This window comes from Mandrillus leucophaeus, unplaced genomic scaffold (assembly GCF_000951045.1).
Source record: "Mandrillus leucophaeus isolate KB7577 unplaced genomic scaffold, Mleu.le_1.0 Scaffold226, whole genome shotgun sequence".
In the NCBI taxonomy this organism is placed as follows: domain Eukaryota; kingdom Metazoa; phylum Chordata; class Mammalia; order Primates; family Cercopithecidae; genus Mandrillus; species Mandrillus leucophaeus.
Genome location: NW_012102321.1, coordinates 926,631 through 950,292, shown reverse-complemented (window position 1 = coordinate 950,292; position 23,662 = coordinate 926,631). Strand labels below are relative to the sequence as shown.

The following is a 23,662-nucleotide window of genomic DNA, read 5'->3' as shown; positions in this document are numbered from 1 at the left end:
AAGACCACCAAAACAGTCTCCTAACTGGCCTCCCACCTTCATTCATCCTTTTATTTCATCCATCCTGGATAACACCAAATGAGTATTTCTAAAAACTTTCATTTTTGTGTTATTATTTTCTACTTTTTCTTCATCAATATATTCTAATCTTTCTAAAATGAACATACGTAATGAAATATTTTTTCAAAGTCAAAAAAGGCCGAGCGCGGTGGCTCACGCCTGTAATCCCAGCACTTTGTGGGGCCGAGGCGGGCAGATCACAAGGTCAGGAGTTAGAGACCAGCCTGGCCAAGATGGTGAAACCCTGTTTCTACTAAAGATACAAAAATTAGCCAGGCACAGTGGCAGGCACCTTTAATCCAAGCTACTCAGGAGGCTGAGGCAAGAGAATAGCTTGAACGCGGGAGGCAGAGGTTGCAGTGAGCCAAGATCCCACCACTACACTCTAGCCTGGGCGAAAGAGCAAGACTCCATCTTAAAAAAAAAAAAAAAAGGCAAAAGAACTCAGCTTTTATATTTCATTACCACTATGTGATCCAAACATAGTCCTACAATATTCAGTCCCTAATGCCTTTCCTTTCTAACCATTCATTCATCTTCTATAATGAACTTTGCACTCCAAACAAACTGACATAGTCACATTCCCTGAAAAAGAATACGAGACATATTCTTTCCCGTTCCTATAATTTCTCTCTTGGTTCTCTACCATAATGTAGTCCCTAAATCCTTCCTTTATCAAAATCATCTTTACACAGAGATTCCATCGCCTTTGAGACTATCAATATCCACTGCAAACTAAAAGTGATCTTTTTTTCTCTTCAAAACTCTTCCCCAAATTGAGAGTCAACACTGATAATTTACTGCCATGAATTATTAGTTGTCTTTCTATGCATACCTATATCTTCACTATTCACAGAAAACATTAAAGAAAGGGATCATACATTTTTCTTTTACATAATAAATGCTCAACAAATGTTTGCTGAATGAATCCTGAGACATACTTACAACACTACATATAATTACACCAGGTGATCAATAAATATTTGGTGCTTACATGATTAAGGGAAACAAATGTTTACAAGGGTTTTTTCCATAAAGCTAATGATGGGTATTCCGTCTATATTAAAAATACATTAGAGAATGTTTTAAAGCTTCAAGAATATTGTTATTACTCAAGAGTAGGTTAAGCAGTGATGAGTAACAGCTGAAATTGAGTATGAAAGATAATTTGTACCTTGGCATACATGTAATCCTTTTTAAGTGGCTCTAAATTTATAGTCTATTCCATTTATTTAATTTGTGTTATTACTTTTCAATGTACTTCTCTAAAAATAAGAATTCGCATTTACACAGAAAATATAAAATTGTGAAAGAATGCTCACTGTTTTCTTTATTTGCTTTAACCACAACTAAGGGAACTCTATCAGGACACACTTCAATGTCATAGGTCAGGCATCCTTTTGCTTATTCTAACTGTTGGAACCTAATTAAAGAGCAATTCCTTACATGTTGGCCTTGGAAACTCCAAGTGTAAACTTAATTACAACAGTGCAAAAGAGATTATGAAACTATCATCATTTATTACTACCTCAAGAGTTATTAAGTATCAAAAAGTAAACATGCTTTCTGCTTATGTCATCAACTAAATTTAAAGATTATTTTCACTTTCTTCCTTTAAAACAGGTATGATCTGTGATATGTGATAAGCCTCACCCCCCACATTTTATTTTCACAGAAAACTATCTCCTTAATTTAGACATTTAGAAAATGTTAATTTTAAACTTCTAGGAATGCGCTTTTCCTAAAACTGAGATATTATTTTAAAAATATGTATTTTCAAAGAAGGTGATACAATATGTAATTATACTGTACAAATACAAAACAAACACTTCATCCTATGAAACATATTATGGCATATTTTACTTTGAAATAAAAGTACTGATATTTTAAAATCTACCAATACAAAATTTCAAGGAACTCATTTACAAATGCCAAGGGGACGCAGACATAGTAAGATTATTTTCATTCACAGTGATTTCAGTTTTACAGCCACCAGGTTATCAAGAGGAAAATTTAACCTAATTATGAACACATTGCCAGAAACACTTCTAGATATTTCCTTTAAAAGGGAGGTAAACTTCAGATTAAGTAGGTTCAACATTCTAAAAAAATAGAAAATCAAAGAAAAGGGAAATAGCCTTTCTCAAAATAGGCAAATGAGAGACGGCCCAACTTTTTAAATCGCACCAAGAATTTGGTCCAATTTGCAAAAGTACTTATATTTGAAAAACACTGATGACAAATGAAACTGTAAAAACCTACTGAATTTGCCTTAAATCAATTCATTTTCAGACTAAAGGAGAAGTAACTAAAGCAGCACTGAATTGAGGTTGCCATTAAAGTGGCAGTCTTTATTAATCTTGAAGAGGAGGAATATTGATTGTAATTCCTTCTAATTCTATGCTTCTTTATTTTTTTGAGACAGGTTCTCACTCTGTCACCCTGGCTGCAGTGCAGTGGCATGATCTCAGCTCACTGCAGCTTCGACCTCCCTGGCCCAAATTCTATCACCTCAGCCCTGCCAAGTAGCTGGGACTACAAGTGTGTGCCACCACATCTCGCTAATTTTTGTAGAGATGGGATTTCGCCATATTGCCCAGGCTGGTTTCAAACTCCTGGGCTCAAGAAAGCCACCTGCCTCTGCCTTGCAAAGTGTTGGGATTACAGGCATCAGCCATTGCGCCTGACCCTAATTCTATGATTCTTGTTGAGGATTTCTGCATTATGATTCTTACTGAAAATGTTTACATCTACATTTGTGAGAAATAATGGTCTATAGTTTTATTTTTCTGTACTATCTGTCTGTTTTAGAGGAATAATATTAGCTTCATAAAATCAGTCAGGAAGTGTTCCCTCTTCTTCTCTTTTCTGGAAGAGATTTTATAAACTTGAAGTTAATTTCTCCTAAAATGTGTGGTAAAATTCACCAGTGAAATATCTTGGCTGGGATAATTGGCTAGCCATATGCAGAAGATTGACACTGAATGCCTTCCTTACACCATATACAAAAATCAACTCAAGATGGATTAAAGACTTAAATGCAAAACATAAAAAAACAAAAACCCTGGAAGATAACCTATGCAATACCATTTGGGGCGTAGGCACAGGTAAAGATTTCATGACAAAGATGCCAAAAACAATTGCAACAAAAGCAAAAATCAACAAATGGGATCTAATTAAACTAAAGCGCTTCTGCCTGGCAAAACAAACTATCAGCAGATTAAATAGACAACCTATAGCATGGGAGAAAATTTGTGCAAACTTTGCATCTGACAAAGGTCTAATATCCAGCATCTATAAGGAACTTAAACAAATTTATAAGAAAAAAAAAACCTGCTTAAAAAGTGGACAAAGAACATGAACAGATGCTTCCCAGAAGAAGACATATATGTGGCCAAAAAGAATATGGAAAAAAGCTAAACATCACTGATCATTAGAGGTACGCAAATTGAAACCACAATGAGATACCAATTCACACCAGTCAGAATGGCTGTTATTAAAAAGCCAAAAAATAACAGATGCTGTTGAGGTTGTGGAGACAAAGGAACGCTTATACCCTGTTGGTGAGAGTGTAAATTAGTTCAACTATTGTGGAATACAGTGTGACGAATCCTCAAACACCTAAAGACAGAAATATCATTCGACTCAGCAATCCCATTACTGAGTATATACCCAAAGGAATATAAATCATTCTGTTATAAAGACACGTGCACGCATATGTTCACTGCAGCACTATTCACAATAGCAAACACATGGAATGAACCTAAATGCCCATCAATGATAGACTAGATAAAGAGTATTGGTATTTCATGGTGTATAGGATCTCATTGTTTTTTTTCTCTCATTCTTTCCATGGTGTATATGTACACCATGGAATACTAGACAGTCATAAAAAAGAATGAGATCATGTCCTTTGCAGGGACATGGATGGAGCTGGAGGCCATTATCCTTAGCAAACCAACACAAGAACAGAAAACCAAATACCACATGTTCTCACTTACAAATGGGAGCTAAATGATGAGAATACAAGGACACATAGACGGAAACAACATACTGGGGTCTTTTGGAGAGTGGAGGGGGAGGGTGGAAGAAGGGAGATAATCAAGAAAGACAACTAATGAATACTAAGCTTAATATCTAGGTGATGAAATAATCTATACAAAAACCCCCAGCACACAAGTTTACCTATGTAACAAACTTGCACTTGTACCCTTGAACTTAAATTAAAAAATCATTTATCACATAAAATATAAATCCAGATGAAGATCATGTGCCATGCCAAAATGGAAAGGATAAAATGAATGTTATTAAAGATGTATTAATATCTTTTTAAAAAAGGAAGAAATATCTTGACACAGTGATTTCTTTTTCAGGAGCTTTAAATTACCTATTCAATTTCTTTAATGGTTAAATAGCTATTCAGATTGTCTATTTCACCTTGGTTGAATTTTGGTAGTCTGTGGTTTTCAAAGAATTGATTCATTTCTTCTAAATTATGGGTATAAAGTTGTTTATAGTATTTTCTTGAAATTTTTTAACGGCTGCAAGATCTGTACTGATGTCTCCTATTCCATTTCTGATATTGGTGACTCAGGCCTTCCCTTTTTAGATTTTTCAGTCTTGCCAAAGGTTTACCAATTTTATTAATGTTTTTTCCAAAAATAGCTTTTGTTTCATGGTTTTTCTCTGCTGTTTTTGTATTTTCAATTTCTTTGATTTCTGTTTTTGTCTTCATTATTTATTTATTTATGCTTACTTCGGGTTTATTTTCTCTTCTTTTTCTAGTCTCTTACGGTAGAAACTTACTAGTTCCTCGAGAAAGAAACTTACAGTATTGATCTGAGAACCTTCCTCATTTCAAAAGTGAACACTTACTGCTATAAACTTCCCTGTCAGCACTGGTTTAACTGCCTCCCACATATTTTGATATATATTATTTTCATTCAGTTGTATGTATTTTTAAATTTCCTTTGAGGCTTCCTCTTTGACCCATTGATTATTTTTCCTCTGTTGTCTGTTATCGATTTCTACTTTGAATCTACTATGGTCAGAGAACATACTCTACATGATTTCAGTTCTTTTAAATATGTTGAGGCTTGTTTAATGGCCCAGGATGGGATCTACCTGGGTGAATGTTCCACTCATATTCTACTCTTGTTGGGTAGAGTAGCTTTTTGTTTTTGTAATTTTTTGAGATGGAGTCTCGCTCTGTCACCCAGACTGGAGTGCAGTGCTGTGATCTTGGCTCACTGCAACCTCCGCCTCCCAGGTTCAAGCAATTCTCCACCCTCAGCATCCCAAGTAGCTGGGACTACAGCCATGTGCCACCATGCGAGACTAATTTTTTGTATGTATTTTTTTTTGCAGAGATGGGGTTTCACCGTGTTAGCCAAGATGATCTCGATCTCCAGACCTCGTGATCCACCTGCCTTGGCCTCCCAAAGTGCTGGGATTACAGGTGTGAGCCACCGTGCCCGGCTGGGTAGGGGGTTTTATAAATGCCAATTAGATTTTGTAGGTTGGTTGTGTTATTCAGATCTTTTTTATATCCTTGCTGACTTTCTGTCTAAAAGTTCTATCAGGTGCTAACTAGATATCCTGGGTCCATTTAGATCCTGGCCTCTAAAGCAGCCACATCAGACATACTTTGTTCTTTTGTCCATTGAATTTTTAATGACAAATAATGAGTCAGTATGCAGAACATATAGGAGTAGTCGCTGGCTGACTCTCAGAAGCCTAGGACTATCATTGATTTGCAGATATGCAGAAGATAGTTACTGGAGTGAGGCTGTTGATGACTGGATGATTTTCAGAAGCATGGCCACAGGAGTGAGGCTGTCACTGATTGGCTGATTTTCACATCATGTGTACTGATCAAAAGTGATTTCTAATTACTGGTGATTACTTATTCATGACTTGGGACTTTGTTCAAAGAAGTCTTTTCCTTTCTTGAATGTAAAAATTAACTACTTTTAATTACCAGTCCTCCTTTTGGTTTTTCCTCAGAAAAACCTGCTAGAGACAACATAATGGATTATCTAGATATATATTTCTGGAGGTACAATTCTCAACTAGTGTTACCATTTTAAGTGAGCGAGGTACCAATTACTGTAGCACAAAAATAATTCTAAATGTGAAATTTTAATAATTTATTTTTAAATGTTATTATTATTGTTAGAGATGGGGTTTCACTATGCTGCCCAGGCTGGAGTGTAGTAGCTATTTACAGGCATGATCACAGTGCACCGCAGCCTTGAACTTGTGGGCTCAAGCAATCCTCACCTCAGACTCCCAAGTAGCAGGGTCTACAGGGAATGCCACTGCACCTGGCTTACCCTCAGTTATCATAAGATTATTTCCAAAACCTAAGTTGGGAGAGGTTGAAGGAAGGGATTATAAACTGTCTTGTCTTCTATAGCTTCTCTTCTAGCTAATTTTAATCTCAAGGGTTTCAGACTGGTATAGTGCACAACCCCTATTTAATGGCAATGTTCATTCTTCTGTACTAATTGTAGGAAAAAAATTAAGCTTCTGAAATTATTCTTGGTTTAGGGAATTCAGCAATAAGTTGTCTTGGCTTTTTAATAGTTTTACTTCTTCAGCTTATTCCATTTCTTGAGATCTCAAGAGCTATTACTAAAAGTCTCAGATTTTTACTTCATCTCTACATCCTTCTAAAATTTAGCCTGGAATGGTGGCCAACTTTGCATAGACTTGCAGTGGCTTTTCTCTTTACCAGAATACTATGTTAGAATATCTAAATAGGACTGCAATCCAATGTTTAAAATCCAGTCTCCTCTTTTAATGCTTTCTTATGTTATCTTTCAAGTACCTACAGCCACCACTTTCCCATCCTCTGAAAGAAAATTTTGTTGAGTTTTACTTTCTATAATTTACATTATGAAAAAATAGAAATAGTCAAAACAATGCTCTACCCTGGGGGGAAAAATCCTGCTTCTTCTATCTCCTTTTGAGATCTACTAGTATAGTGAAAAAAATGTAATCTGTTTAAGAAGTAGAGGGTACAGGATACCAATAAGTGTCAGCAGAAATTGCTAACATAGTAGCCTTTGGTTTTCCTGTCATTTTTGAGTAGGATATAACCTATCAGATGAATCTGATGGCATTAATCCAGTTTTCAGTATCCACTTTGCATTTACACAGGACCCAAGGACATGGTTTTAGATACACTGAAAATAACATATGCTGTATCCTATCTACCTATACTATTTCAGGTATCAGCCACTAAATTTTTAAATCTTCATGGGATAAGCACAATAGTAAAACATTTTCATAGTTGAAAAATCATTAAAAACTTTAGATCACTACTGTAGTTTTAAATTATTTTTTAAGTGCTTTTTGATACTTCTAACTAAGCTTATAAATATGTTACCTAGAAATTCAGGTATACTTTTAGTGTTACTTAAACCTATGCAGCTAAAATAACATCAAATAATTACTGAATGTTAAATTTAAAAATCAGAAAAGTGGTAAGTATATAGAATCTGAAGTTTCAGTAGTAAATTTTCCAACCAAAATGAATAATTAAGCAAAATGAGGGGAACCTAGCCAAATACTGAAATACTGGAAGCTGGGTGGTATGCAGAAGCCCTCTGCAAATTTCTGTGGGTATGAAAAAAGTACATCTCACAAAAAGATGAAAAATAGTGATTTTACTGTTTTGAAAAACTTACAGAATAATTTCATTTGTACACTGCCATGAGAAATCAGGTTATAAAATTTATCTCCAATTTAAGCATATAATATGATATATCCATATACAAGCAAAAGCAAGTTCAGAGTTTCTTCATTATTTCTATTCATAGTTTTAAATATATGGTAGACAGGACTTGTAATGTAAGGGTTATAAAGCACTTTAACAACAAAAGCTATCATTTTACAAATGGATAAATTAAGAAGGTAAACAACTTAATTAATGTTATATAGCAAAGAGTTTAAAAACAGAATCTTAGATTACTTGGCTTCAATTCTGTAGCTCATGCTTTCTCTTAATTACCTTCACTCTGAGAGATTATGCACACAGGTTGTAAAATGAACATATGCAACATCAACCTGGGAACTGATCCATAAAGTTGCTTCTAAACTGCAACCTCCCATGCAAAGATAGCACTCATGCTAAGCTGCCAAGAGCACTGATGCATTTAACAGTCATTAAGCCTCTTAATAAGTTGGTGTTTTAGGACATATTTGTACAATTAAAGCTCAGGAAAAGAACTAAAACAAAAAGTGTAAGTAATCAGAACATCCAGTCTAATGTCAAATTGCAGCTGGTTACAGGGTGTCATGGAGACCTTCACAGACCCTTCATATTTAATTAGGTGAATAGTCTGTCCGGGTGTAAGACTAAATTTCATCTGTTGCTAAAAGACAAAATAAATATAATTATTTTCAAATACTATGTAATAGGTAATAAATTGATACATCTAAGGTCAGTTTAAATACAAATACAATGACTCCATATCCAAACTTTGCAGAGAAATTCCCCATGTCTAAAAGAGCACAGAATTACTTTCAATTTACACACATTTAAAGAAAGTTAAGCTCTATGGTATAAGATACATTTCTTTTCTTTCTTCTTTTCTTTTTAGACAACACAGTGTCTCACTCTGTTGCCCAGGATGAAGTACAGTGGCACAGTCACAGCTCACTGCATCCTCAACCTCCTGTGCTCAAGTGATTTCCCACCTCAGCCACCTGAGTACCTGGGAGTACCGGCACACACTATCACAACCAGCTAATTTTTTTTTTTTTTTTTTTGTAGAGATGAGGTCTCACTACATTGCCCAGGCTGGTCTCAAACTCGTAGGCTCAAGTGATCCTCCTGCCTCAGCCTTCCAAAGTACCAGGATTACAGGTGTGAGCCACCACACCCAGGTTTACTTGCTCTTTTCATCAGCTCTACCACCTTAAAAATAATCAATGCTTATATTCACTGAGAACTGGTCTGCTAAATGCCAGGTGGTAGCAGGAGAAGGCTACTGTTATTATACCCCTAACTTTTTACTCACAAAGAAAAGTCACTGCTAGCAAGATCAAGAATGAAGATTTGAATATAGGTCTGTTTAATTTTAAATCTCTATGTCAAAACTCGTTTTTTAAAAGTGAACTTAATAAAATCCCTATTGGTCTTGTCTTAATTTAACTGTTTTATCTTAATGAAAAGGATGCAATTCACTGAAAACAGATAGCTAAACAAATCATTTCTATAATCCTTTTCCTCAATTTTTATAAAGCAATTCTAATGGTTCTAATTCCCTTACCTAACCAGGACTGAAAGAGGCATCTTTAAAAGCACCTCCTATGGAATAGGATTCAGAGCAAAGTTCCTATTCCCCCTTATCACAAATGGCACATTACAGGAAAGCAAAGAACTGATAATTTACAGCACTGTTATCTAAATTATATGAATGACAAATATCTAAACTTTGTTTATACTAAAACGTTGGCTTAATATAGCCATTCTCTAGAGCAGTGGTTTGGTAGTATATTTTTAAAAAATAAAACTGAGTCACTATCTCAATATATTTATACCTAATAGGTTACCTACATGCACTACTATCAACCTGTACTTTAAATAATTTTAGAGAAAATATATGTAAGTAGGTGGTCTAATATGTTCTCTCACCCACTTGGTTATAGTATACTCTTCAGTTTGGATGCCATTGATCTAAAGATGCGAAATTTTTCCAGCTTCTACTTTTTAAGGATTGCCTCCAGACCCAACTTTAGAGCAGCTTAAAGGACTTTTTTTCCTAATACTTAGAAGAGCTAGTGGAATATCAAATTCAAGAGTCTAAAAGAGTTTACAGGCTAGGTCTAAAAAAGCCTTATTTTCTTTAAATTTCCACTTAGATTTATCTTCTTAAGATTCTTTTTTTCTTTATGCAGAACTCCTTTCTACTGAAAACTTCCTACTTTAATGCTAAAATAAATGCCAAATAGATTGGAAGCAACATGTGTGAAAAAGAGAAATAACAGAACATTGCAAGTATAACCAAAGCTAATATTTATTAAATAATACCATGCACAAAGCAATATGTTAAGCATTCAAAATGTCCTATGTCATTCAATTCTCAAAAAATCTAACAGAAGCTTGGAAGCAATTAGGTAACTTCTACAAAACTACCTAGGTAGCAACAGGAAGAGTGAGTATTAAAACCCAGGTTTATCTGATTCTAAGTTCTTTACCACTAAGTTTAGCCTCCAACTAAGCCTCTGTATGATTTATCCATGAAAATATAATAAAAATAATAATGAATATGTATTTACTATGGGCCAGTATTAGATAATTTATTCTTGAAAACTATACTGTAAATAGGAGCTCTTATTATTCTGATTGATAAATGAGAAAACCAAAGCATTACGCCCGGGGTCACACAAAAGACTAAAGAGTGATTTGAACGTAGGCAGTCTATCTCTAGTGCCTAGACTCTCAACACACTAAACTAAAATGTTTTTCTGTAACAATTCTGTCCTCCTAAAAAATTAGAAGACAAATTTACCATAGCCTACTATCACATTACAAAATGAGGTTATAAACATGAAAGATTACTCATCCATACACATATATACCTATGTGGTATTACGGAACTTATAACTCCAGATTACTTGGCATTTAAAAAAAATTATCTCTAGTTGTACCATATGTCAGAAGTGAAATTCTATAATGATTTTCATATATTTGACCATTTTTCTCCCAGGGAATTCAAAGTAGTTCTTTGATAAATAACATAACAATTTTATAGTGCAGAGTGAAATATTATAACCACCTTGTGGGTTAAAAAAAATAAGAAATAGAAAAATTAAATGTCCAGATGCACTTCAAAGAGTACACGGTAGCACTGAAAGAGAATATAAATGTCCCTAGATTAGTGGTACATCTATAGGGTTATACTTCAAAGTTTAAGTTCAATTCAGTAGACATTTACGGGGCACAAACTATACAGGATACAGAGCAGACAATGTTGGGTTTGGGAATATGTAAAAGATTATTCTTATGTAGTTTATATTCTGGCAGAGAACAAAAAGATGTGTGAAGAACTGTCAGGGAAGGGTTAAATACTAATAAAATGTAGAACAGATTTACAAAGAAACCAAAAAAGAGAAAAATTACTCCCAGGTTGAAAATCAAGAGAAAGCCTAAGAGGGACTAGGCATTTGATCCGGACTTTAGAAATAGTTCAAATGTTCACAGCAAAGAGAAGTGTGCATTCCAAACGGAAGTACCAACATAAGCGAAGAAATGGTTTTCCCAAAGTAGGGTTCAGACATTGTTGTACTACAGCACACATGACGCGAGAAATGAGGTCTAAGATTGGAAAGTGAGGTTCAGGGCAGATTGTAGAGAGCATTTCCAGGCAAGCTAAGGACTTCAGAATTTGTTTCTAAGGAAAATAGGGAAAATTGCATAACAATGTGAGCTTCAAGGAGAGTCATCTGGCAGCATTTTTAAAAGGCTGACTAAGGAAGAGAGTAACTAACTGAACGAGTCGTTATTGAACAATACTGCTGCATAGAGGATATGTGAAGCCACTAGATACCCTTGGAAGATCTTCCTTAAAAGTTAGTTTCACTGGAAGATTTTTGAGTTGAAAAAATCATAACTTTTTTTGTGTTCTTTAAAAGATCTTATACATGCATCAGAATCATACTTTTCCACAATGACCACAAACAATGCAGAATAATATGGAAAATTCACACGATGGCAGATCATTAGCATTATGCTCTAAGGTAGCACCACTCTACACCACTCTCCATTTAACTAGCTTCCTCTTCTTTGCTGGCTGTGGAGAGTTCTAAGGTGGATATGTCTGAGAAGTACTGTATAAGGTTGTAATAATCTAAGTAGGAATGTCTAAAACATGGCAATTACAGAAAAAAAAGGGAAAGGGGGGGATGAATGGGATAGATGTTAGGGGTAAGGCAAGGGTAGTCAGTCTTTCCTCATCCTTCTGCCAAGACTTGATAAGATGCCTATCCTATCAGCTCCCATAGAATATTATACACTGTTAGCTCAGCACTTACCATGTTATATCATAACTTCTTGGTTTCCTGTTTATGTATAACTCCCCTCAACTCATAGCATCTCAAGGACTGTCTTGGTTATAACTGTATCCCAAGTACTTAACACAGTTTCTGGCGTGTAGACAATATTCAGTACATATCTATTGACTAAATGATTCTAGCAGTAAATACATGAAATGACATCACAATTTTTCTATTTCTCATTAAGAGAAAGAACTAATCTGTCCATTCTACTTAAGGATCCCATTCTTTGATCAAGGATTTAATTAGGTGAAAAGTGAGACTGTGCTCAGAGCCATGGTAACAATGGGCAGAGTAGGAGATACCCCAACCTTCAAAATTTCCAAAGAATGCTTAGCAGTAGCCTCTGGGTTGTCCTTCTGGTATCTCTAACTACTTCGGTGAACACTACTGAGTTGGGCAGCATGCATGCACTGATGTTGCGTACAAAGCAGTAGCACGTGCATGGAGACTGGTAGAGTTACCTTGTGTAAAGTAATGGAGGGACACCAAAGGCAACCCCTGCTGTGCTGACAAGACTGGCTCTGGATTCAGTGGGCCAAAGAGTTAATGTTGTTTTATCTGAATGTGAATATAAATTTCACATTTATATGTTTATGTCTATTTAGTCTAGAGGTACTGGTTTCAAAGTAACATTTCTTAATGAATGATAAACCACTTACAAACCTAATATATCAGTATCTCCAGATAAGATTATAATATTCAAAAGTCCTCCTTAGGGTCACATTAGTTATATAAAAGTTTTATTTTCAATAAAATCTTTATCAAAACATAAAAATACAGTTCAAAAACTGTATCTTAATAATAAGGGTCATAAATATTTAAAAGAGAATTTTCAAGTTAAACAGGAATTTTTACAACCTAATTACATAATGTATAATTTAAAGTTATAAATAAGATTTAGAGAAAATGTGACTTTTCAAGTTAAATTTAATCACGATGCAGTTTGAAAATGAGGCACCTGTTAAGAAATAATCTTGCTGCTTCTCTTCCTTCCCTACTTATTTCCTTTCTTGAATCATTAAAAACAAACTAAAAACAAAAAACTTATCAAGCAGCTACTTTCTGCCTGTGAGGCATAACAAGGAGACCGGATCCAATCTTCCTAGAATCTAGGTGCTATAGTTTGGATATGGTTTGTTTGTCCCCACCAAATCTCAGGTTGAAATTTAATCTCCAGTGTGGTGGTAGTGAGAGATGGGGCCTAGTGGGAAGTGGATCCCTACTGAACGGCTTCGTGCCCTCCTTGTGGCAGTGAGCTTCCACTCTGGAGAGACTGATTTTGTTCTCATAGGAATGGATTAGTTCCCCCTGAGAGTGGGTTGCTATAAAAGCAAGATGCCTCTTGGATTTGGTCCTTCTTCATACATGCTCGCTTTCCCTTTGACATTCTCTACCATGTTTTGATGCAGTACAAAAGCCCTCACTAGAGGCCAATCCAATGCTGGTGCCAGGCTGCTTGTACAGCCTGTAGAACTCTGAGCTTTCTCTTTTCTTTATAAACTAACAAGCATTCCTTTATAGCAACACAAAATAGACTAAGACACATTTGTTAATAATGATGGTAGAGCAAATAATCAAAGTTAAAAGTAATCTGTAAAAATATACAAAGGCTATGTATGAGTGGTCCATTAAGTTCTACTAGCCTTTATCAAGAACACAGTTTTTAGAAGTTTACCACCTCAGATACTTAAAGTGGGCTTCTGGAACTATTTCCTTCCCAGCATGCAGTAATTAAAAGAGAGAAAAACAAAAGCAAAAATGTTTTCTTTGTATGTCATTGTAAAAACTCAGCATATAGTATTTTAAAAAGTAAAAAATGATTGTAAACTTCATGGTAGAACATTAAAAATTATATCCAGAAGTAGTACTCAGTAATAGAAAAAATGTGAAATACATAACAGCCTTATGATAAAAAATTATGCAATCATTATGTTATAGAAAATATTTGGAGGCATGGGAAAATGTTCACAAGGATGTGTTAAATGAAATTAAAATATAGGTTACAAGCAGAATATAGCATATATAAAATACACATGATTGATTAGAGGAATGGTAACCCTACTTCCTCAAGAAGAATCAAAAGCCTTTACTGTGACTTAGGGAAAATAAACAGAGGTTTCTGTTTCCTCTGTGAAACCTGTAGTTGTTCAACTCTGGTTGTGCATATTTTCATTCTGAACAATCAACATTTTATTTTGAAAGCGTTTATTACAGACAGGAGAATGAAACCTGTCAATTTCTACCCACAGCTCCTCCTAGAAATGAGAAAATAAACCCAATGCTTGTATACTTTCTCCAATATCTGAATTGCCATTATCCAAATAAATTTTATTAGCCATTTCCTAATAAAAATAGAGTTGCCAACTTTCCTCCTTTTAATTCTCCTTTTTCTATTTTTAGTTGCCAGTGTTCTGTAAATGGAAACCTTTTCTTAAAATAGAGGCCAGTAAAATGCTGTTTGCCTTCCTGCTCAATACCAAAGCTTAATGTCCAATGGCACATTAATAATAGACTATTAAAACTGCTTGGTCTACGCACAGATACACTGCAACACTCCAAGCCTCCACTGAGAAATACAGTCCAGGGGTGGGCATGGTGGCTAACACCTGTAATCCCAGCACTCTGGGAGGCCAAGGTGGGTGGATCACCTGAGGTCAGGATTTCGAGACCAGACTGACCAACATGGAGAAACCTCATCTCTACTAAAAATACAAAATTAGCCAGGCATGGGTGGCATGTACCTGTATTCCCAGCTACTCGGCAGGTTGAGGCAGGAGAATCACTTGAACATGAGAGGCAGAGGTTGCAGTGGGCCGAGATAGCGCCACTGCACTGCAGCCTGGGAAACAAGAGTGAAACTCTGTCTCAAAAAAAAAAAAAAAAAAATTAAAAAAAGAGAAATATGGAGTCCAGAAAATGGCAGAATCAGATTAAGAAAATTCCATAAAGGAAGAAAAAAATCTAAACTTTCAGGAATAGGAGGAGCAAGAATTGGATGATGGTGTATAGCATTTATTAAGCACCTCTTCTGAGATTACCTGTAGAGGATGGGAAAATACAGACCAGACTTGATATTCCCAAGACCTAAGTGGGAAAGAGGGGTGTTCCTTAGGAAAATAGGCTCTTAGTAGCCATAGGATAAGGGTTACAGGCTCCACTGATTTCTCCAGTAAAACTTTTGTACCCTGAGAGAAAGGCATGTTCCTTTATACCCAGCATAGGTTAAAGAAGGGTAATCATTAGTACTGATATAGCTCTATGTTTCTCAAATTCTGTTAAGCTACTTTGCATTTGGTTCAACCTCATAATATGAACTGTCATAGCAACTCATTCAACTGCCACCCACATATAAGTTTATAGTCTATTTTTAATTGAAACTTCATCTAAGTCAGAAAAATTGGCAAAATACAAAAGCTCAACTAAAAAGAGGTTCATGAAATTATCTTTATAGTTTGGTGTAGGAGAGAGAAAAGGCAACCAACTACTGCAAAGAAACCAATAAATGAGATTGTTGGCCTTTTAAGTCAAACAACCAACTTCAGACGTAGCAAGAAAAATTGTCAGTATCTACTTATGCTCTACAACTTTAAAATTTCGTTGGTTTTACAATTTTCAGCCTATTTTTTTCCCAAAGAAGACTGTTTTGAAGTGTAAAATAAACATCCAATATCTAAATGTGTCCTTTTCTCTATTAAAAGGAAAAATTAATTATTTAAAAGGTCTAAGGTAAAAACATATTTGTCATTAATGCAGATACTCTACTTTCTGCTGAAAATAATTAATAATATTTCCCTTCCCAATGTTAGAAAATTTCCTTGAAGCGACTATGAAAAATTTTTATTTTAATATTATACACAAAAGATGATTTCCAAAAGATCTTTTCCAAAGATGGTTTTTCCCTTCTAATCAGTGACTTAGGCTATTATCTAAAAGCAGTTATCAGCTTGATCTAAAAATTATTATGTATTTGTTAAAGCTATTATTGCTTGTTTTCATAGAAACCAATTTTTTAAAAGGAAAAAAGCATAATTCTTCCCACATAAAATAAGAATGCTTATTTTTCTTTTTACTTAATTTATCATTCTCAGTTATCCTGGAAACGTGTCAAAATTTCATAGAAAGCACATTTCTCTACTCTCCCTCCCTCCATCTCCCAATCCTTCCTTCTTCTATCTTTCCCTTTTTCCATCTTTTTTTCACACACACAAACATATACACAGTTGCAGAAAGTTAAAATTGTTTTTACTTTGGAATATTTCACTTTCAAACTGTTCTTTGGGGAAAAAAAAGTGATATATATACTTAAAAAAAGCCATACATTAAATTTCCAGGGTCTTTTTTCTTCCCCTAACACTGGAATTATTCATTTTGAATAAATGTTCCAAGTGCACACCTTATCAATAATTAAAATACCAATCAAAAGATATTTGCAAAGAGGAAAAAAATGTTATGGTAAAAACCTGGGGTGAGATAAGGACAAGATTTCCTACAGAAAACACAAATCTACATTAATTCAGCAATGATGAATTCCAATAACATGATGCTATCACATTCATTTCACAGATCTTCACCAAGTGCCTACTAATGTGCAGGCACTGTCCTGTAACAGATTAAAACTGAAGAAAAAAATTTTCAAGGTCAAACCTTTTTTGTTCTTATAAAATTATACACGTTTAACTTAATTTTAAAATATGCTCAATTTTTCTATAAAACTCATGGGACATTTTGAGTTTTCTATTTTAATGAAAAACTAAGAAGCAATTCTGAAAGCTGACAGCCTGTTGTCATTACATTTTTCATAACTACAACTAATATATTTTCCTTTGGAATTATTAATCTTTCAGGAACTGAATGTTTTATAAAACTAATTATTTCCCCTAAACTATGAAAGTGTGACTTTCAGGAAGGAAAAAGGTTGAAGAAATTGGGAAATGAAGGGCTGTAAATATAGACGATCCAAGATGTCTCCACTGAACTGAACACTTCAGTTCTTTCAAAAGTATTCTGAACACCTAGCAGGCAAAAAGTGCAGCTTCTAGGATCCTCTCTTAATAGTAACTACCCAGGCTGAAAATAGACTTCCCCTGGTAAATCATTCACCAACTAATTGGGCATCTTTGCTTGCTGGCTATTATATAGCTCGTGCAGTTTATGCCACCAGCAATCATTGCTGATTGAGTACCTATAATATGCAGAGTATGCAGTTCTCAGAGATCCTCACAATCTAGACCTGCAGAGTTTCAGGCCTCCTAGACCATCAAGAAATTCCAATATACGAAGAGATTTTCATTAAAACACACACACACACACACACACACACACAAATTATTTTTTTATTTCACACAGCTCAATTTTGACTCATGACATTTCAAAAGAGAAAATTTTACAGCTATACCTAAAAGATGCACGCAAATTGTCTTAATTGCAACAGATCAAGTGTCAAGTTGAACAGTGGCATTCAAAAACTTGTATTTTTTCCTGAGAACAAGGAAATAGAAACCATTCCACTTTCATCTTTTGACCATGATGTGAGCATAACTTCAATGAATCAAACCACGATGTATATACTAACCCTTAGGCACCCTCTGGGTTATTCTTCAACTGTCATCAGATCGACTGTCATCAGATTAACTATTACAGTATCACAGTGCTATGTTCAAGTAACCCTTATTTTCCCTAATAATTGCTCCAAAGTACAAAAAAAAAGTTTGGTGATCCTGGCATACTATTCTAATTATTCTTTTTTTTTTTTTTTTTTTGAGACAGAGTCTTGCTCTGTCATCCAGGCTGGAGTGCAGTGGCACAAACTCGGCTCACTACAACTTTCACTTCCCAGGTTCAAGCAATTACCCTGCCTCAGTTCCCAAGTGGTTGGGATTACAGGTGCACAACACCATGACCAGCTAATTTTTGTATTTAGTAGAGACGGGGCTTCACCACGTTGGCCAGGCTGGTCTTGAACTCCTGACCTCTGGTGATCCGCCCGCCTCGGCCTCCCAAAGTGCCAGGATTACAGGCATGAACCACTTCTCCCGGCCTGCTCTAGTTATTCTACTTTATTATTAGTTATTGTTGTTAATCTCCTATGCAAACATTATAAATTAAACCATCATAGGTACATATGTATAGGAAAAAACATAATATATACAGGATTTGGTACTAATATAGTTTTAGACATCCATTGGGGGTCGTGGAATGTCATCCCCATGAATAACTGCAGGGGGAGTTTAAAAACAGTCAACTTGCTAAACATTGATTAGGGACAGAAATACATACACACACACAATTGACCCCTGAACAATGCAGGGGTTGGGTCACTGGCCCTATGCACAGTCAAAAATTCATGTATAACTTTTGACTCCCCAAAAACTCAACTACTGGCCAGAAGCCTTGGGGATAACATAAACAGTTGATTAACACATATTTTGTGGGCCAGGCATGGTAGCTCACGCCTGTAATCCCAGCACTTTGGGAGGCCGAGGCGAGTGGATCACCAGAGGTCAGGGGTTCAAGACCAGCCTGGCCACCATAACGAAACCTCATCTCTAATAAAAATACAAAAAATTAGCTGAGCATGGTGTCATGCACCTGTAATCCCAGCTACTTGGGAGGCTGAGGCAGGAGAATCACTTGAACTCAGGAGGCGGAGGTTGCAGTGAGCTGAGAACATACCATTGCACTCCAGCCTAGGTGACAAGAGCAAAACTCCATCTCAAAAACAAAAACAAAACAAAAACACATATTTTGTATGTTATATGTATTATATACTACATTGTCACATAAAGTAAGCTACAGAAAAGAAACTCTAAGAAAATCATAAGGAAGAGAAAATATATTTACTATTTATTAAATAGAAGTGGATCATCATCATCATCATCATCTTCACACTGAGTAGGCTGAGGAGGAGGAGGAAAAGGAGGGATTGGTCTTGCTGTTTCAGGGGTGGCAGAGGTAAAAGGAAATCTGCATGTAAGCAGACCTGCGAAGTGCAAGCCCACGTTGTTAAAGAGTCAACTGTATGTAGTATAAAGACGTATGCAGGAATGTCAAGTATGAACTTTAAAACAGTGGTTACCTTCAGACAAAGATGAAAAGCAATTGTACCAGAGGGGAGCACATGGGAGGATTCCATTATGTTTGTTTGTTTGTTTGTTTGTTTGTTTGTTTTTGAGATGGAGTCTCACTCTGTCGCCTAGGCTGAAGCGCAGTGGTGGGATCTTGACTCACTGCAAACTCTATCTCCTGGGTTCAAACGATTCTCCTGCCTCAGCCTCTCGAGTAGGTGGGATTACAAGACTGCGCCACCACGCCTGGCTAATTTTTTCTTTTTTTTTTTTTTTTGTATTTTTAGTAGAGACAGGGTTTCACTATGTTAGCCAGGACGGTTGATCTCCTGACCTTGTAATCCGCCCACCTCGGCCTCCCAAAGTGCTGGGATTACAGGCGTGAGCCACCGCACCTGGCCATAATGTTTATTTCTTAAGCTTAGTTGTGGATATATGGATATTTATCATGTTATATTCTATAGTTTTTTATGCGTTTTTTAGAAATATAACAAAACTTGTTATAAGTAGTATTAGTGGCAACTTGTTTTGCTTACTCCCCATTATGTTTTTTATATATCTGTGATTAACTCCTCTTTGCTGCTTTATAGTATTCACACTATCTGGATGACATATTTATATTAATAGTCATGTAGTTACATAACCCATTCATAGCTGGATAATATAATATACTATTGTTTTTCCATTCCATTTCTCACAGTTTCCTCCACAGTTCATACCTATCTTGTTTTTTTGTTTTCCGTTTTCTATGTACTAAAACTCTCCCCCAGTTTTATAAATCTTCTCTGAATATGTTTAAATACTCTCAATATTTATCAATTTCGTCTTCTTGAAAAACATCTGGCTGGGTGCAGTGGCTCATGCCTGTAATCCCAGCACTTTGGGAGGTCGAGGCGGGTGGATCATGAGGTCAGGAGTTCAAGACCAGCCTGGCCAATGTGGCAAAACCCCATCTCTACTCAAAATACAAAACTTAGCCAGGTGTGGTGGTGCACGCCTTTAGTCCCAGCTACTCAAGAGGCTGAGGCAGGGGAATTGCTTGAACCCGGGAGGCAAAGGTTGCAGTGAGCTGAGATCGCACCACTGCACTCCAGCCTGGGTGACAGAGCAAGACTCTGTCTCAAAAAAAAAAAATCTCTTGTGATCCTTCTGACTTCTGATCTAAACTGCTTTCTTTCTCAATAGGCCCTCTATTCAGCTATCGAGTTGGAATTTTCCTTTCCCTCTTCCCAAGGGTTCCTTTCACCTCTCTCACTCATACTAGATTTTCTAATTCCTATATGTTATGTCTTCCTTTCTACTTGTTTTCTTATTTTTTGCAGTGAACATACTACAGTAGCTTCTTGAGAAAAGGTGAATGAAGATGTTCATAACTGGTAATTTTGCTAGGTATAAAACTGTAGGTTGGAAATAATTTTTTCTCAGATATTGAAGGTGATGTTCCATTGTCTCCTTTCTTCCAGTATTTCTATTGAATAGCAAAACCTATTTTTTTCTCATCTGGAAGCTTGTGAGATCTTTTATTTGTTCCTAGGGTTTCACAATTACTCAATAATATGTTTTAGTATATCTTTTTTTTTTCTCCCCCCTGAGACAGTGTCTCACCATATTTCCTGCGCTGGAGTGCAGTGGCTAATCAGAGGTGTGATTAAAGCACACTACAGCCTCAAATTCCTGGCCTAAAGCAATCCTTCCACCTTGGCTCCCCAAGTAGCTTGAACTACAGATGTGACCAGCTGCCCCTGGCTGGTATCTAAGCCACACAGTCATTTTTATCGAATTTTATCCAATATGCCGGATAACTAGTGCACCCTTTCATTTTGAATACTTGTCCTCAATACCAGAAAACATCCTTGATATATTTCTGTTTTTTCTGCTCTATATTTTTCCTATTTTTATCTAATTCCGAAATTCTTATTGTTGAAGTGTTGCGCATCTTAGACTGATTCTCTGATTTTTTTTCCTTCTCTATTATTTCAATTGTGTTTATAATACACAGTAAACAAAACTTAAGCATGTAACACAAATAATTTTTCCATGTGTATACACTTGGTGAACCACAATTTATCTTCCTGTATTATACCACTTCTGATAGACGTATGAATCAACCTATCTTCCTGTGTTATAACCAACCTGTATTATAGCCATCTTTAATAAGTAGCCACTATTATCGCCATGACCATAGTGTTATCTATTCTTAAACTTCACGTAAATGAAAGCATCTACTATATACTCCTTGTTTCTTTCACTCAATAATTGTGTATTCAGATTCACCCATGGGGTTATGTGTAGCAAGTCTCTTCTTTTTACTGCTATGAGTTCTCTAATTTTATTGTCTATCCTATTTCCTATCTCTCTGTACTATTTTCTAGAGATACCCTCAACTTCATTTTGTAGCCCTTTATTAGATTCAATTAAAATTTTTTTCTGATTAAAAAAATTCCACAAGCTGGTTTTAATACCCTGAATGTTCCTTATAGGAACACATGTATGTATGTATGTATGTATGTATGTATGTATGTATGTATGTATAAAAATCTTGGTTTTGATTGTCATACTTGCTTCCTCCACTAAGAAGAACCAAAATAGCGAGTGAATAATCATACTTCAAATAGATCATCCAAGAGAGAACACTGGAATTTAACAGAAAGTGACAGGAAATACCTAAAGCAAGGAAAAAGGAAGGGAGGCAGACTCCTTGGCTGGGATTAGCTGGGAGTGAAGAGCTACTCCCCAGTGTGGGGAAAAAGTAATTGAAAGATCCTCAGTAGTCCACATTCCCACTGTGAACTCCTGCAATCCTAGCTTTGGGAGAACCCCTCAGTCCTTACAGGCTCTGAAACTAACAGAGGGTGATGCCATGAGATTGTGCAACAGCACTGCTCCAAGGAGGGGAAGGAGCTCATGCTGGGTCCCAGATACTCCCTGAAACCTAAACAGCTACAGCAAGGTACCATTTTGAATGCTGTCTACAACAGATTATATACTGTTCTGGAATCCAACAGGGTCAGGGCTAAAGCTCAAGAGAAACATGGCAACTGCCTATGTGGCTTAGAAACGAGCAAACATGGGCGACTGCACAGGAGGCTGAGGCACAAGCACCACTGGGGCTGAGGTGCAAGTAGTACACCCAGTGACAAGGCCATTGTGCTGCTGCCTTGCCACTGGAGAGGCCTAGGCTGCCTGCCACTGAAGGCAGTCCCGCCCTCCCCAGTCACAAGGCAGCAGCACAACTGCTTCCTCCCACCAGCTAAGCATTCTGCCAGTAGCATGGGCATTGACCCACTCCTGTGTAACATGGCTGGTACCTGCACTCACTATCAGAGGGCCTAAGGACAAGCCTACCTGGCCAAGCTCTGCCTTCTCTGTGCCAGAGCAGAGTCTGGGGGTCAGGGGAATACCCAGCCCAGTCCACCGTTGTTGGCATCTGAACACTACCCCAAGAAGCCTGAAGGTGGGACTTTCCATCCAACTAATACCACTATGTCTAACACCTACAAGCATATGCTGCCTGCAGGCTTGGAGACTGGCCTGTTCATCCGATTGCAGCAACCCAATATGAAAGCATACTTCTCAGGAACCAGAGGGTTGTCCCGCCATTGTCACTGTCATTGCCCATGCCACACTAGCTGCCCAGAGGCCTGAGAACCTGCCCACTTGCTGGAACCAAGGCTTCAACACCTGGGTAAGTCACCTGGAGGCCCAAGTATTGGCCCGCTTAGACGTGCCAACATCAGTGCTGGCGTATGCAACTCTGAGGCCCAGGAACAGGCACACCAAACCTACCACTGACACCACTAGGGCCCAGATACTGAACTATTTGGTATCCAAATCCCCATAAAAACTCCAGCACAACCTCAACTAATAACTACACCCTAAGTCACTGGAAATCACAGATACCACTGATGTTGTTTACAGTTGAAGAAATCATACAAAGATTATACTACTAGCCTGCACTCAGAATCAAAGCCAAAGTGTCCTAACCAACCAACATCATAGATACACTTTCAGAAAAAGTCCTCCTCTATAAAAGTCAGAAATTCAAACAACTGAAAGAAGCAACTGTTATATGAGATGTATAGATATTAATGTACTAACACAGGAAACATGGAAAAGCAAGGAAATATAATACCTCCAAAGAAACACAATAATTCCCCCAGAAACATCCCAATCAAAAAGAAATTCATGAAATCCCAGAAAATGAAAATTATCAATTCTAAAGAAGCTCAGCGCAATATAAGAGAATTCTGAAAACAAAAAACAAAAGATAATTCAGGACATTATGAGAAATATACCAAAGAGATAGATATCATTAAAAAAAAAAAGAACCAAACAGAAGTTCTGGAACTATAGCCTCAACAATAGAGTAGAACAAGCAGAAGAAAGGTCTTTTGAAATAATACAGACCAAAATGAAGAGAAAAGAACAAAAAAGAATGAGTGAAGTATTTGTGATAGCTGAGACATCAT

At 36.4% G+C, this 23,662-nt stretch overlaps 1 protein-coding gene across 2 annotated transcripts in view; it reads right to left on the bottom strand.

Annotated features, from left to right (window-relative positions):
• RABGAP1L (RAB GTPase activating protein 1-like) overlaps positions 1 to 23,662 on the bottom strand; it is an 828,259-nt gene that overhangs the window by 424,320 nt on the left and 380,277 nt on the right. The window lies entirely within an intron of this gene.